Source organism: Sander vitreus, chromosome 4, assembly GCF_031162955.1.
Source record: "Sander vitreus isolate 19-12246 chromosome 4, sanVit1, whole genome shotgun sequence".
Lineage (NCBI taxonomy): Eukaryota > Metazoa > Chordata > Actinopteri > Perciformes > Percidae > Sander > Sander vitreus.
In genome coordinates this window covers 36,160,617-36,175,079 of record NC_135858.1, presented here as the reverse complement: position 1 = coordinate 36,175,079, position 14,463 = coordinate 36,160,617, and the positions used below count along the sequence as shown (strand labels likewise).

The following is a 14,463-nucleotide window of genomic DNA, read 5'->3' as shown; positions in this document are numbered from 1 at the left end:
ATAATATGTGTTTACTGGGGGGCTTGAAATCCAGCAGATGTTCCTGTCTGTAACGTGCACTGGAGCTGCAAAGATGAAGCTACTACTAACTATTTTGAGCAAGGGTAGGTTTTGTTTTCATCATTGGGGGTGGGGGGAACATTGTATCCTCATTTTATCCCAAATTTTGAGCATCAAACACTTAATTTCCTGCATTCTGCAATGCATTTTATGGAACAACTTATGGTGCAAGTGTCTTTTATTTATGTTAAGGAAATAATTCTTGTTCTTTCTGCTTGTTCAAAACATCGCACGTGTTTTGGGATGTTATTATTTTTTAGGAACCGTGCACATCTCAACAACTAATCTGTTAGAGAATGAGACCGTGTTAAAGCCAGAAGCTCTCAAGTTTAAATCCACATACGTCTATCTTCGTTTTTCTCTTCCAGCAGACACAGTTAATGCTCTGATGTCAGCTTGTTAAATGTTCTAGTGTCTTCTCTCCTCTGGGACAGGACACTCAATATCTTTGAGTTGTGGACAAAACAAGACATTTACGTATTACCGTACAGTCTTCTCTCTCTCGTCTCCATCATTAGATCTCAGAGAAGTCTTTCAGCTTACAGGGAAAACCCTGAAATATATTTCTATTCATAGGAATATCTTTGTGTTACGGTTAAAAATTGGAATTAAGGGTACTCCTGTTGACAAAGATCATAAGTGGCGGCCTAGTTCAGAGTGGATCAGGCGAGGGGGAACGTGTCGGGTGACATGGACACAAAATCAAACCCTAATTATGAGCATTAGAGCCCCGTAATGAGCGCCCAAAGCGTCATGTAGGAGGAGAAGCAGTGCTGCGCTTCTCTGCTGCAGAGCAGAAACTGCCCCGGCAACCCTAACCTCCCCGTTAGAGGTGAAGTACGCGTGCGAGCGCCGGAGGGTGTTTCTTCTCGCCCACCTCGTCGTGATTCCTCTCACGTCTGCTTTGCCATGGAGACGTTTGACAGCCTGCCGCGGTCTGGGTATGTCTCCTGTGACCGAGGGATGAGACAAAAAGAGAGAGGGGGGAGAGGGGGAGAGAGAAAACGAGAGGACGAAGTCTCAGAAAGAAGCTGAGTCTGGCTGGTTGTTGAGTTATTGGAGGGAAAGCAGTGGCTGCCTATAGGTCCTTAATGCTGTCTCCAGAGATATGAATGACATGTCTTTTTATATCTGATGACGTGTTCATGTGTCCGTGTCCTATATTGAGTTTAGGGCTGCACAATATATTTTTATATCCTTATCAACTGGCGCAATGAACCCATCGGAAAAGGCTGCGACATAACGCCAAAGACACTCTGGAAATAAACATCAGTGAAGAAAGTACAACACAGTGATGGTGCAGTGGCTATGACATGTGCCTTTGTTGTGAGAGAGCTGGGTTCGATTCCCACGCTGGTACATCAACCAATGTGTCCCTGAGCAAGGCACTTAACCCCTAGTTGCTCCAGAGGTGTGTGACTTCTGATGTAATTGTGAGTTGCTTTGGGTGAAAGCATCAGCTAAATGACATGTAGTTACATTTTAAAGTGCTGAAGTTTCTTTCATTTTACACAAATAATCTCCTCGCAATGTTTAGATGCACATAGGTGGAATTTTAAGCAGGGATGGGGGGGGGGGACTGCAATATGGACAAATGCAATATCCAAATCACAGAGGGGCGCAATATTTATAAAAGGCCAAATCTGTGTCAAACCGTTCTGAATGAAGTATCGGGGTGCTGCAGAGACGTCCCGGCCTACAAATCCTATCCTACAGACCTGAAGAAAAAAATCTTAGACGTAGAGTCCTTTGCAGCGGCCCAGGATAGAATCCGACCTGCGGCCCTTTGCTGCGTGTCATCCCCCATCTCTCTCTCTCTCCCCATTTCCTGTCTGTCCACCGATCCTCGCGAAAATCACACTATAATCATTTTCATTTTAATATTTTTCAATGAAAATGAGAATAATGAGAAAAAAAAAAAGATCATTCCCTCCATCGCAATCACAGTATCAGTCAAAATAATCGCAATTAGATATTATTCTCATATCGTCTCATAACCAGTAGTACAGCTAGCTGTACTACTGGTTTCACTGGAACCAGTTTGATTTCTTGTGTAAGTGTCAGGTGTTTTCCTCCATCAGAGGGGCCGAGGCCTAATGTCTGGCTCCACTACAAAGTGGTTTTTTTTAGACGGTTGGCTGTTGCAGTCTGACCTTTGAGCGATTGGTTTTATGTCTCGGCTGCTATGCTGTGCAGAGCCGGTTTACACGTGAAATTCCCCTTCTTTTAACCCTCATGTTGACCCGTTTTCAAAGTTTCTATATCATAAATTTGGGTTTCTTTCAACCAAATTGCCCCAAAATAACACGGATGGTTCCATAAGACGCTCTTCTCACAGGAAATTAATTAACACAGGAATTAGCATTATCCTGACTAAACTTTGACAGATGTGTGATTATCCGTTACCTTCATTCCTCTGATCTTAACCATTAGTCAAAATCATTCATCATTTCTGCTTTTTTCTTACACAAAAATTAGAAAATGTCATATACATTACTGACCATGAATTCCAAAAAAAAGTGTCAAAAACGTTGAAATAAGCACCAAAAAGAGTCTAAAAGAGTGTTAATTTTGACCCGGGAGGACAACACAAGGGTTAAACCCATCTTTCTCCCTAAAAAAACGTCCAGCTATTTCTGCTTAACGCTCATCACCCTGAGGCCATTGTTACAATTCCTTGTCCGTCTGGTTTTATTTTCTAAAAAAGCTTGTAAAACATCAACCCTGTTGTCTATAGTCAATCAATGTACATCATTCTTTTCAGGAAAAACTGGGCTATTAGAATATTTGTGCTGTAGTGAGGTCACTTGAATGTAAAAAAAGGTTGTATGACCTTAAAGACAAATAAATAAATAAAACGGAACATGAATCTCACAGATATTTATTGATATCACACACAGAGCAATACAAGTGAGCCAATCTCCTGTCTAAATCAGTTCCCATATGTCGTGGGTGTCAAACCGTGAAGAAATAAACATTATAACTTATACAGTTGACAAAATATATACATTCAGACGCTTTTGCCAAAAATCAAATCATATTTATTGATATCACGCACACAATCATTTGTGTTGTCTAAAACAGTTCTCCTATATATTCATCCAGTGCAAAAATACTTCTACTAGATGGTAGCACAAAGCTAGTGGCAGAAATAACTGAAAACGTGATAAATGATGGACATCAAGTGGATCAATCTTGGATGTAAGAGTTTGGATTTATTGCTGAACGACTCCGAAAAAGAGGCACAAGTTCCAGGCTGGATAGAAAACCTTCTGTAAAGGCTACAAAGACACCTAACCTGGCTAACTCCTTAGCTTTTAGCAGGAAAAGCCAGTAAGCAGCTACATTAAACCGTGATTAAATTATCTAAATATTAATCAGAGGTGCCGTTTGTCATCGTGGACATTTTATTGTTCGGAAATTCTTGGCGGCTCTATCCTCACAGGGTCCTAAATAAATTAGAGGACTCGACTGCTCAGTAATGGGCAATTGGGAGGCTTTTGAGTGGTCCCATGGGTGTCATTACTCTCTGCCTAAAGCCAACAGAGGAGGCCTGCAGGTCCACCTATTTTCCTGCGAACCCCCAAGGGACAAATATATTAGGGCTGCAACTAACGGTCATTTCCACCGATTAATCCTCTGGTTTATAAAATGGCAGAAAACGGTGAAAAATGTCCAGCCTAGTTTCTCCAAGTCCAAGTTAATGTCTTTAAATGTCTTGTTTTGTCAGTCCTAAACCCAAAGATAGTCAGTCAGTTTAATATATAAAAGAGCAGGACATCTTACTTCAACGCTTAATCGATTATCAAAATCCCTACAGATTAAGATCCTTTTTCTTTGAAATGAAATCCCTCTAAAAATCCCCATCACCAAACCCACCAGACTCCATGTAAATAATCAGGACTTTTATGATCGTAAAAAAAAACAACACTTCACTCAAAGTCAACAGGAACAAAATAAAACTATCAAAAGCCGTCTTGGTTCATCTTTCCACTGTTCCAACAATCACCACTCTGGTTTGGTTGAAATAAACCCTTAATTCACCCATTTACATGTGGAGATATGCTGGCTCTATACACGCTAAAAGTCCTGATTATTTACATGGAGTCTGGTGGAGAGATGCTGGCTCTATACACGCTAAAAGTACTGTTTATTTACATGGAGTCTGGTGGAGATATGCTGGCTCTATACACGCTAAAAGTCCTGATTATTTACATGGAGTCTGGTGGAGAGATGCTGGCTCTATACACGCTAAAAGTACTGTTTATTTACATGGAGTCTGGTGTAGTTTGGTGATGGTGATTTTGGGGCAGTTTCATGTTAAACTAAAATGATCTTACTCTTTAACTAAAAGGTCTATCTCTGTAGGGATCCTTTCCATAATGTCAGAAACTTAGAATAATAGTTGGTGATTATTTTTCTATCAATCGACTGAATGTTTGCAAAAGATCCCGGTTGGCAGCTGAACACACACTGTGTGTGTGTGTGTGTGTGTGTGTGTGTGTGTGTGTGTGTGTGTGTGTGTGTAAGTAAACAGGCGTCCTGTTGATAGGACCGGTGTGTTTTGTAGACAAGCTGTCTTTAATCCTCTACACAGAGAAGCATGTTTGTTTCCCTCGGAGCAGCAGGAACCGCCTCCACTGATGCTGATGATATGCGCCGGCGTGTGTGTGTTTGTTTCTGCACCGTGCTGTGAATTTGTTCACTTAGGTGTGTGTCCTACGTGTGTTCACCACATGGTGTGTGTGTTCTACTCACTCAAATGTGAAAGTGTGTGAATATGAAGCTTGGTCTTGGCTGGAAAAAGGGCAAACATGTTCACTCGACTTTCCCCCCAGATAAAAATAGAAAAGAAAAAGGATTAAAAAACAGATTAGTGTTCCAGGCAGTTGCAGCAAATAACCTCATCTTGTCTTTTTCTGATGAGGACACACACACACACACACACACACACACACACACACACACACACACACACACACACACCCTCGTCTGTTTGTGTGTTTGACTGTGACAACACAAAGAGGTGAGAAATGTTCCTTTGCAATGAAAAGAGGTCCAGTTGTTTTTGATGTGTTCTTCTATGCTTAAAGGGTTACTTCGTGGCTTTTTCATCTGTCTAAGGGTCAGATGGGAACAACACTCTTTGAAATTGGTCCAGTATTGAGTAAGAAACAAGCTGCAGTGTAACGTCAATGGGCTGCTGTTTCTGCCACTGACAGGTCTGGCAACATTATGGAAAGGATCCCTACAGAGATGGACCTTTATGTTAAAGGGTAAGATCCTTTTTTTAAACGTAAAAACATCCCCGAAATTTCGTTCGCTTAACCCACCAGACTATGGTGGGTTAAATAACCACTATGTTATTATTATAAATAATAATAACAATGGTTGAAATAAACTCTTAATTCACCCATTTACATGTGGAAATATGCTGGCTCTATACTAGTGCTGGGTGGTATACCGGTTAATACCGTATACCGGTTTTAATTTCCCGTATGATATGAATTTTTCTTATACCGTAATACCTGTGCATTGCCGCAGAGAGCGCTACGGCCGAAGTAATCTGCGAGTGAATTGAGAACGGGAGCCCTGTTAACTGCGTACCCTTCTCACTCATGGTAGGAACTTTATAACATAACAATTAATAACCCCCAACTAACTCTCTTTAACAGGATAAAACATAATAGCACACAACAATTTGTGACTTAAACAATTTCTAACACTAATCATTGTACGTTTACAAAGTTACACCGCCGGACGGCATGTTGGGTAACAATTATAGCTGCTAGCTAGCTATGTAGCATAACAGTATGTTAAGCTGGGAGAGGCTCCGGTCGCTACTGAACATTCAAGAACAGAGAGGATGAAGTTAGAGGATGAAGAAAGACCGGAGATACACCAGAACAACGTATGCTCAAGAGAGGAGCCGTCTGTTGTTCTAAAAGTTTTCTAGTTTTTTTGTTTCTAAAAAAATCGGACATAATTTAGCCACTGTTGTTGCCCGTCGCTCAAACGTTACTCGGCCGTGCTGAACGTTACTCGGCCGTGCTGAACGTTACTCGGCCACGCTAATGTTACTCGGCCGTGCTAACATTACTTGGCCACGCTAACGTTACTCGGCTGTGCTAACGTTAAAGACATGTCACTTCAAGCGTGCAGCGGAGCAACATTATGAACGCAATAACAAACCACCTACGGTCCCGCTACAGACCGTTGAGAAAGCCGGGAGAAAGCCGGGTTCAGAGCAATGATTAAAACACTGGATTTAAGATGTCTTGCCTCCCTGAAATAAGTCCGCCAACCTACTAACATTATCCAAACACCGAAGGAGGCTGACAGTGGAGCTACGTTCAGTCGCCCACTTTTCTACAACAACCTAACTTGTGGCCAAGGTAGCATTTATACAACTATCTTACAACTATTTTGTTTTGAAAAGGAAACAATGTTAAAGTCAAGCAAAAGAAAGAAAATACGTGATATACCGTGAAACCGCCAGAATCTTAAAAAAATACCGTGATACGTTAAGTTTTGGTCATACCGCCCAGCACTACTCTATACACGCTAAAAGTAGTGATTATTTACATGGAGTCTGGTGTAGTTTGGTGATGGTGATTTCGGGGCTGTTTCATGTTAAACTAAAATGATCTTCCTCTTTAACTAAAAGGTCTATCTCTGTAGGGATCCTTTCATAATGTTGTCAGACACTTATAATAATAATCTGAGTCTGTCAGCAGCTACAACAGAACTTTTAGTGGACGCTAACTGACGCTGAACAGAAGGAATCCGAGCTGTCTCTGCAACCATCTTTTTCAAGATGATGATCAGCTTTAATGGGTTCAAACACGAGATGTAACACACACTTTGGATTCGGCCTGCTGTGTGTTGGAGGAGAAAAACAAAGTCTCTGGGTCTGTTTTTGTGGTTTTGGAAAGAAACCCTGGACCTCTACTTTGGGTTTTATTTTTTGTCTGCTCTGCTTTTTTCCCCCACTTGAAGCTTACATAATCTTTAATGTGCTGAGTAACTTCTGACCTAAAATAACCCAGAGAAGCCCTGTACAGACTTTTAAAGAACTGCATGTCATTTAAGGAGACGGTAAAGACTAATTTATTTGCGAACTGTGTACTTCCTGGACATTCTTGTTACTTCTTGTACATTCTTGAAGTAACAAGAATGTCCAGGAAGTACACAGTTCGCAAATAAATTAGAAATATTCCAGTTTGACAATGTTAGAAACGCACATTTTTCATTAAAGGGTACCTACCATTTTTTTCAACCTGTACCCTATTTTTTCGTATGTTTGTGTCTAAGTGACTGATGGGAACAATCTTTGAAACTGGTCCAGTATTAAGCGTGACCGCTGTAACCGGCAGCCATGAACCTGGCTGTAATGTAACCCTACAGGACAAATGTTCAGCGTCAGTAAAAGTTCTGTTTCTGCTGCTGACAGACTGAGATTAATATTCTAAGTGTCTGACAACATTATGGAAAGGATCCCTACAGAGATAGACCTTTTAAAACCTCTGAAGATCTGAAGTTGCTAGCGCCAAACCCACCAAACTCCATTTAAAAAAAAACGGTACTTTTAGCGTGTATATAGCCAACATATTTTCACATGTAAATCTGTAAACTATGTTCATTTCAACCAAAACTAGAGTAGTGATGGTTGGAAAAGTGGAACGATGACCCAAAACGTCTTTTCATAGTTTTATTTTGTTTCTGTCGACTTTGATTGAAGAGTATTTTACAATGTTTATTTACATGGAGTCTGGTGGGTTTAGCAAACGTAATTTCGCAGATGTTTTTATGTTTAAAAAAAGGATCTTACTCTTTAACAGAAAGGTCGACCTCCTTAGAAATCCTTTCATAATGTTGTCAGACACTTAGAATAATAATCTGAGTCTGTCTGTGGCAAAACGAGCACTTTGGTGAAGGTTAATACAAGCTGGATAATTAATTATTAACTTACATTGCTCGCTTAACACTAGACCAATGTCAGAGATTGTTGTTCCCATCAGTCACTTAGACACAAACACATGAACCCTTTAAGAGAGCCATTAAAAAATAATCCAAGTAAATGTTTTTTCACGCCCCAGAAATCTTTGTGCTATCAGGGCTGTTTGTCTTCCTTTTTTCCCCAAAGAGTTCACTTCTTAGAAATACTTTGTTTGATTTTCAGCTTTGTGTTGTATCCCATTTTCAGCTTGGCAAACAAGATGTTGGTCCAAAAGGCAGATTGGAGTGAAACGTATTCCCTAGACACGCTCGGCGGGTGTCTCTTGTCTCTTGTCTGCGTCTGAGCTACTCGCCATCTCAGAAATCGATATCCTCCTGAGCAGGATAGAGTCGGAGCGCCTTGTGTATCATCCGCACGGTTAGACTAATCTCGGGGTCCCTGCTTTTCAAACTTTAGGTCCAAGTGGGAAGACGGATTCGTAGAGATCTTAGAGATCAGGAGTTTTTACTTTTCTATTTTGAAAGCTTTAGGTAGGAAGGTAAAAAAAAAAAAAAAACATGTTGTGGAATAAGCCCACTTTATCACCCTGGGAGATGAGATTTAGATCCTTTAGTCTCTCTCGCTCTCTCCCTCTCTCTTTCTGTGTCTCTCTCTCTCTCCCTCCCTCCCTCCCTCTCTCTTTCCCTCCCTCTCTCTCTGTCTCTCCCTCTCTTTCTCTCTCTCTCTGTCTCTCCCTCTCTCTCTCTTTCTCTCTCTCTCTCTGTCTCTCTCTCTCTCTGTCTCTGTCTCTCCCTCTCTTTCTCTCTCCCTCTCTCCCTCTCTCTCTCTCTGTCTCTCTCTGTCTCTGTCTCTCCCTCTCTTTCTCTCTCTCTCTCTCCCTCTCTCTCCCTCCCTCTCTCTTTCTGTGTCTCTCTCTCTCTCCCTCCATCCCTCTCTCTTTCCCTCCCTCTCTCTCTCTCTCTCTGTCTCTCCTCCCTCTCTCTCCCTCTCTCTCTCTCTGTCTCTCTCTTCTCCCGTCCCTCTCTGTCTCTGTCTCTCCCTCTCTTTCTCTCTCTCTCTCTGTCTCTCTCTCTCTCTGTCTCTCTCTGTCTCTCCCTTTCTTTCTCTCTCTCTCTCTCTCTCTCCCTCTCTCTCTCTCTCTGTCTCTCTCTCTCTCTCCCTCTCTCCCTCTCTCTCCCTCCCTCTCTCCCTCTCTCTCTTTCCCTCCCTCTCTCTCTGTCTCTGTCTCTCCCTCTCTTTCTCTCTCTCTCTGTCTCTCCCTCTCCCTCTCTTTCTCTCTCTCCCTCTCCCTCTCTCTCTCTCTGTCTCTCTCTCTCTCCCTCTCTCCCTCCCTCTCTCTCCCTCCCTCTCTCCCTCTCTCTCTGTCTCTCCCTCTCTTTCTCTCTCTCTCTCTCTCCGTCCCACTCGTCCTCCCTCAGCCCTTCTGGGCTATAAACGGGGGCTGAGTTATCCACGGCGTTCCTCTGCCTCCAGTTGGAAACGTTTCTGTCGCTGTGAGTCATGCTCTCACCACGCCTTGAACTCCACTCGTCGACGCTCCGTGCTTTACTTCGTTAGTCAGACGTTGAAAATAAACCGGTTTTAAAGAGCGTCACAGCCTTTAAAAGGTGTGGGACGGGTCTCCTGCGTCCGCCGCTATTCTTATCCTAAGATAATAACAGAAAGAAGGCCGTTCAGAGGCTCTGAGAGAGGAAGGTTGGACTGAGAGCGAGGCTTCTATAACGCATTACTCAAAGGGCCGCATACCATTTTTATTTAAGGTCGGAACAATTGGCAATAACAAAACATTGAATCCATTTTTTTTGTAACTTACATTCAAGTGTAATCCCAAAAGAGCAGGAAATCTTCATATTTGAGAGGCTGAAAACAGCTTTTACTTTAACATTTTCAATCTACTTAACGATTAGATGTTTACGTTACGTCGTTAATCGTTGCAGCTCTACACAACTCCCTCTGTCAGTCAGTTCTCAGTCTAATGAATGTTCACTAATCACATTTTACTTTAAAACTTTTTCCTTTTGAATTTGTAGCTAGACGGCTTCTCACTCCTTTTAAGGTGTGTGTGTGTGTCTCCCTGTCTCTGTCTCTCTCTCTCACTGTGTGTGTCTCTCTCTCTGTCTCTCTCTCTCTCTGTGTGTGTGTGTGTGTGTCTCTGTGTGTGTGTGTGTGTGTGTGTGTGGCACCGCAGTCATTAGTTCTGGGGCATTAACTGCTGATCAGTGGATACTTTTATTAGCCGCCTTGTTTTGACTGGTTAGCCTTCTGGACACGGAGCCAAACTGCGCTCTCCGTTGCCCAGTCAACCATGGAGGAATTTCACTGCCACGCCAGAACCCTTAACGCTGCGAGAGAGGCAACCTCATTGGGATTCGACTTCATTACCAAACGCAGCAGCAGCCACATGCTGGGAAATGGTGAACTGTGTGTGTGTGTGGGTGTGAACGTTACGTTCCCATGTAACTAAACTGCATTCTCAATTTTTTTAAGGGAAACGTATGTTGTCCTGGATTGTGTTTGTGACATTTTTCCTTCCCCCGTGAGTAAGTTATGGAAACCAACAGCGAAGGTAAAGCCTGTGGGCACCGACGGGCCTCAGCGGTGCGTTCATGTGCATCTCGGTAAACTAATGGTGCATTCAATTGCACCTGGTAAACTCAAGGAAACTCAAACTGTTGTTGCAGAGTACCCTCCTGCCATCCATCCAGTGGCTCTTATCGTGGCATTGCCGTCCCTAAGAAATTGAATAGAACCGTAGATTTGGAGAATCGTTCCTTCCGTAATAGTAATCCTTGTGTTTCACAACTAGTCTGATCGCTACTTGTTGAGGTGACACATGCTGAGTGCAGACTTTCCCTTCTCAAGTAGCCTTGTAATGATGCAGACTGAGTTCTTAGAAATCCCTGGAAACAGAGCCACATGTCAAGGCGTGTTGCTCGGTCATTCATGAAGGAATTCTGCTTCACAACAAGAGCCAAGGAAAGCCTGACGCTGCTGTAACCATGGAGACTACAAAGTATATTTTTAAAGTAGTTGTGGTTCTTTCAGGTCAAGACAAAAGTGCAGGCGTTCACAAATGCTTGACTAATATTTGGTTTTACTTCCCTGGCGGGTGGATTGAAGATGTTTTTAGATAGTGAGGCGCGTTTGGAATAAAATGCTGAGCGCATGTTTTGGCTTATCTGGCATACGGCGTTAACACCGAGAGTGTCAAAACTTTTCTGACATTTTGAGACAATTTGCATGCCTTGTTATTACAAATTGATAACTGCAGAGTGACTGAAAGAAGTGGAAGAACCTCGAGTGGCCAAGAAATGACACTTCAGAGGCCAACTCGAAGCAGAGCTTACATTATTTGTGTGTGTGTGTGTGTGTGTGTGTGTGTGTGTGTGTGTGTGTGTGTGTGCTCCCACCTGGCCAGTAGCTTTTAAACGGTCAGTGGGAGACAAATACAGCCTGCCGAGGAAATGACTTGAGAGGACCTGACATGTTAAATGTCACAGTCAAACACCACCAGGTCCACTTCACACACACGTCTGTGTGTGTGTGTCTCTCTCTTGTCTGTGTGTGTGTGTCTTTCTCTTTTCTGTGTGTCTCTCTCTTTGTTTCTCTGTGTGTGTGTCAATAGGTAACACTCACAAAGTCTCTCTCTCACACACACACACACACACACACACACACACACACACACACACACACACACACACATCAGCAGGGTCATAGATGCAGACGGTTCGTGTCCACACACGTACACACTCGTTTAACACAAACCGGAGTGAAGGCTTCAGGTTACACACATTCTACAAGTTTGGACGAGTCAACAGGTCGTTGTTTGTTGTGTGCAAATAGTGAAGCATTCCAGCATCAGATAGAGAATTTATTTGTTTATTTTTTTTTTAATTTTTAAGTAATTTTTTATGAATAAAATGTAAAACGTGTGTGATGTCCACACGTTTCTTCTAGTTTCTTCTCTCCTCTGTGACAGGAAACTGAATATCTTTGAGTTGTGGACAAAACGAGACATTTGAGGACGTCATCTTGGGACTTTTTGGGAAACACTGATCCACATTTTAGAGACCAAACTACTCATCCATTCATCCAGAAACCAGCATTAGCATTCTATTCTTTCAAGATTAATCAGTAGCCTAATCATTAATATTGAATAGCCTCATTATTTCAGCACTCAAAGCATTGAAATAACTGGTGTCTCCCTGTATTGATTCTTTTTTGCGTGTCTGAATTGATGAAATGAACTGGAACGCGGTTGTAACGCAGCAGATTGACTCTGTGATGATACAAAGTAATAAACGTAACGTATTAGACCTTCCAGCAGGCAGGCATCAGGTTCTCCATGCAAAGCTCAGATTAAAAACTAACTTTTCTTCACTCTGTTTAACCCTCCTGTTGTCCTCGGGTCAAATTTGACCCTGTTTTCAACGTTTCTATGACAGAAATTTTGGGTTTCTTTCAACCAAATTGCCCAAAAATAACATGGATGTTCCACACAACGCTCCTCGCAGGTAAAATGAAGGATCAGTTCACTACTTTCATTGAATTCTCTTCCAGTTTTATAGCATTTGAAGAAAAAAAAGCGTTATCAGTAAAAACAGTATCCTGAAACTAAACTTTGTTTCCTCTGATCTTAACTATTAGTCAAAGTGATTCATAATTTCAACTTTTCTAACGCAAAAATTAGATGTAACTTCATATAAATCAGGTTTATTGACCACAAATTTGAAAAACTAAGTGTAAAACTAGTGGTAATAAGTTGGTGTAAGTGGTGTGTACATACAGATGGTAGTGAAAAAAAGCAAAGGAAATGTTGAAAAAAGCATCAAAAAAGAAAAGACTTGTGCGGAGAACGGTTGATGCACCAGGAAGCAAACACTCGGGGGAACGTGTCCCGGGGCGTGAACGCTCGTCTCTGAGCCTATTTGCAGATTTGTGTAACGGATCAGGATGTCATGAGTCACCCATTCACCCAGCCATTTAGCCCCCTATTCATCCACCCACCCACCCATCCATCCACACTCATCCACCCATCAAACCATTTATCCCCCCCACCCCACCCATTCATCCATCAATCTGTCTTTTATGGAGGGCAGTCATTCAAAGGGACGAGAGCTGTCGTCTCTCAATGTGCTCCGATGATTCATGTCCTGGAGAGGTGTGTGTGTGTGTGTGTGTGTGTGTGTGTGTGTGTGTGTGTGTGTGTGTGTACACTGTGGCGACAGAGAAGGGATTTGGGTGTGACGGGAGAAACGGCAGAAAAGCACAGAGAGTGGGAGGAAGAGTAATTAGGGGAGGTGGGGGAGATGGAAAGCGAAACGGGGTTAAGGGAAAGTGAGGGAGAGATTGGGTGAATCTCACTTCCTCTTGAATTGCATCCACGTTTCCTTCACTTGCGTTCCCTTCCTCGCGTCTTAGTCCGTCCCACCGAGGAAGCACGGGAGAGACGAAGGGAAGTGATGCGAGGAGAGAGGCAACGAGGAAATGTGTTAAGAGGGAGGAGACTTCCTCTGAAGCCTCACGTGAATTCGTCAGCTGCGTGGGTGGAGTTAGGAACTGCTTTCAGCTGCACGGCTTCCAGGAAGGCTGCTCTCTGTATCCTCGCTCATAGCTCCTCAGAGATCCATCCTCACTCATAGCTCCTCAGAGATCCATCCTCCATCCTCGCTCATAGCTCCTCAGAGATCCATCCTCCATCCTCACTCATAGCTCCTTAGAGATCCATCCTCCATCCTCGCTCATAGCTCCTCAGAGATCCTCTTCCATCCTCGGTCATAGCTCCTCAGAGATCCATCCTCACTCATAGCTCCTCAGAGATCCATCCTCCATCCTCGCTCATAGCTCCTCAGAGATACCAAAGCATAACTAATTTTGGAGGAGGTTACTTCTGATATTTTATTGATGTTTTATTGACCATATTCCTGCAGTTTTCTGGTGTTAGACGTTGTTGTAAATTTACTTTAAAAAATATTGTCTTTTGAGTGGTCATTCGTAAATATATAATGAGGCAAAAGCCTGAAAATAAAATAGAAAAAAAGTTAAGTTACACGAGGATTAGTCCCGCATTGCCAGCACTCAGCGCTGTGGGGTAAGGACTTGCTCCACAACAGATGCATTCTGGGAAAGGAGATAAAAACTCTAGCTTGAAGGTTGTTATTTACTGAAGGGAACAGAGTTTTGCAATGCGAGGGACATACAAGACATACAAGATGTTAGCATATAGAAAAGGGAGCGACAGTTTGAAAACCTACCCTCAAAATAATATATCAAAGCAATGAATCCTAACTTTTAATTTCTTTGAACCAGAGCATCTCCTCATCAGCTGCCTTTTTAATTTGGATTTCATTCTTGACTTTTAACTTTCCCTCCAGTGGAAGTGTTTGGGCTGCAGCAGCCTTTTGGTGCCAGTGAAAACTTCTGTGAATTTATTTTTAAAG

The 14,463-nt window shown here is 42.5% G+C and overlaps 1 protein-coding gene across 1 annotated transcript in view; it reads left to right on the top strand.

Annotated features, from left to right (window-relative positions):
* dag1 (dystroglycan 1) overlaps positions 1-14,463 on the top strand; it is a 54,124-nt gene that overhangs the window by 1,604 nt on the left and 38,057 nt on the right. The gene's annotated exons all lie outside the window — the stretch shown is intronic.